The sequence below is a fragment of the Anopheles coluzzii genome (genome assembly GCF_943734685.1).
Source record: "Anopheles coluzzii chromosome X unlocalized genomic scaffold, AcolN3 X_unloc_33, whole genome shotgun sequence".
In the NCBI taxonomy this organism is placed as follows: Eukaryota; Metazoa; Arthropoda; class Insecta; order Diptera; family Culicidae; genus Anopheles; species Anopheles coluzzii.
Window position 1 is genome coordinate 35001 of NW_026054462.1, and position 2500 is coordinate 37500.

At 46.9% G+C, this 2500-nt stretch overlaps 1 pseudogene; it reads left to right on the forward strand.

Moving 5' to 3' along the window:
- The window catches only part of LOC125907870 (large subunit ribosomal RNA), a 9012-nt pseudogene that overhangs the window by 3548 nt on the left and 2964 nt on the right, over positions 1-2500 (forward strand).

The window sequence follows — 2500 nt, forward strand, 5'->3', positions numbered from 1 at the left end:
AGGCTCTGCTGATATCGGACTGCACTTCCGAGGAGCTGGCGAAATTGCTCAAGGAAATGAAGCAGTCCGATGCTCTTAAATCGGTTGGAGAGACAATCTCTAAGGTCCGACGGGCCCAAAATGGAGGCATGTTGCTAGAATTGAAGCAGGGTAGTTCTGCTAGTGCAATTGCCCCAAAGGTTAAGGAAGCGGTGAAGGGCAAGGCGTCAGTGAGAACGCTAGCTCCTTCTAAAATGATTGAGATCATGCATCTCGATGAAATTACCACCCCAGAGGAGGTTGCGGAGTCTGTCAAAGCACAGCTCAACATCGAGATAGAAATAGATCGTATCAAAATGAAGAAAGGCCGCGCGGCCGGTACGCAGTGGGCACGGATCAACGTATCGCTGCCAGACTTTCAAAGCTTCCTGAATTTGGGAAAGCTGAAAGTTGGTTGGTCGATATGCCATATCCGTGAGGTAATGGAGGAGCAGAAATGCTATAAGTGTTGGAAGGTAGGCCATACGAGCTATCATTGTAGGGAACCAGACAGAAGTAATCTGTGCTGGAAATGCGGTTTGAGTGGACACAAGAAGCAAGCTTGTACCAACTCTGTCAAGTGTTTGGATTGCGGTACGAGGTCACAGAACCCTCACGCAACGGGCAGTTATATGTGTCCCCGAAGGCGAACGATTAGACCATAATGGTTAGGTTGCTACAACATAACCAGAATCATAGTTATGCTGCATTTCAGTTAATGTGGCAAACGATTAGGGAAGAATCTGCGGATATAGTGTTGATTGCAGATCCGTATCTGGCAACAACCAACGTCAAAGTGTTACGCAATGACGATAACACAGCAGCGGTAGTGGTTAACGCGGACTTACCAGTTAAGGTAGTCAGTAAGGCTCTGAAGGGTTTAATGATAGTTGACATAGGTGATATGCGAGTGGTTAGCGTTTACGCGCCACCTAGATTTAGTACGGAAGAGTTCCAGATCATGTTGGATAACACGGTAATGGCCGTAACCGGTATCCACAAATTCGTTATCGGGGGGGACTTCAACGCTTGGTCAGTAAGTTGGAACAACCAACTTGGCGAGCGTGGAGAAACCCAGAAACGAAGAGGTGAGTTGGTCTTATCAACCTTTGCGCAGATTGACGCAATTTTATTGAACGACGGCAGCACCCCAACTTATGTTGGACCAGGGCGCACGTCTGTAGTTGATCTTACTTTTGCGAGCAGAACAGTTGCAAGATCATTTAAGTGGGAGGTGTTATCTAGCTATATGAACTCGGATCATCGTGCGATACGCATAGATCTTGAGACGCAAAGCGTGCGTAATCTGTCCCGACCCATAACGGGATGGAGCATCAAGTATTTTAGCAAAGACATATTTGAAGTTATGATGCAAGCCGCTTTTGAGACCGAGGTCACAACAAGCGAAGACTTAATGCGTATACTTGTCACGGCGTGTAATGCGACGATGACCAAGCGTAAGAGGTACACTCCTAACAAGAGTGCATTTTGGTGGACGCTAGAGATTGAGGCACTTCGCAAAGAGTGCAAACACCGCGATCGGTTAGCGCAAAGAGCTTTTAATACTGATCTCTATTCTACTTTTAGGGACGAGTTCAAGGTGGCACGGAATGCCCTCAAGCGATTGATCAAGCATACCCGACAGAGGAAGTGGAAAGAGTTCCTGGGAACAGCGAACAACGCATCATTTGGTATAGTATATCATACGTTCAAGAAAGTGGCCGAGGGTTCGATTGGACCCCGAACTATGACATTAGACGAGTTTAGGGAAGTGGTGAGCGAGCTTTTTCCTACTCACCCAAACACGGTGTGGCCTGATTATCGTATTGATCAGCCACGAGAGTTTGAAAGAATTACTAATGATGAGATTCTTGCGGTTGCCAGGAGACTACCCAACAAGAAGGCGCCGGGACCAGATGGTATCCCGAATGAGGCGCTGAAAGTTGGTATGTTGACTGCAACCGATGCATTTTGTAGGGTTTACCAAGGCTGTTTAGAGAACGCGAAGTTCCCCGATGAGTGGAAAAGGCAGAGGTTGGTGTTAATACCGAAGCCGAACAAACCACCAGGGGAACCGGGTTCGGTACGCCCCATTTGTCTATTAGACGGGGCAGGTAAAGGTCTAGAACGCATCATAGTGCAACGGTTAAATGCACACATCGAGGAGGTCAACGGACTGTCCGACGACCAATTTGGTTTCAGAAGTCGTCGATCAACAGTTGATGCGATTCAACGGGTAGTGGACATTGTTTCGGTAGCTAGAAGCAGAAACCGATACAGTGGACGGTATTGTGCAGTTGTTACATTAGATGTTACTAATGCTTTTAACAGTGCTTCGTGGTTGGCGATTGCTAATGCATTACAGAGAATTAACACTCCTAAATATCTTTATGATATCATTGGTGATTATTTTAGGAATCGTGTGCTGATGTATGATACCACAGATGGACCGGCAGAGATTGCAGTCACATCGGGTGTACCT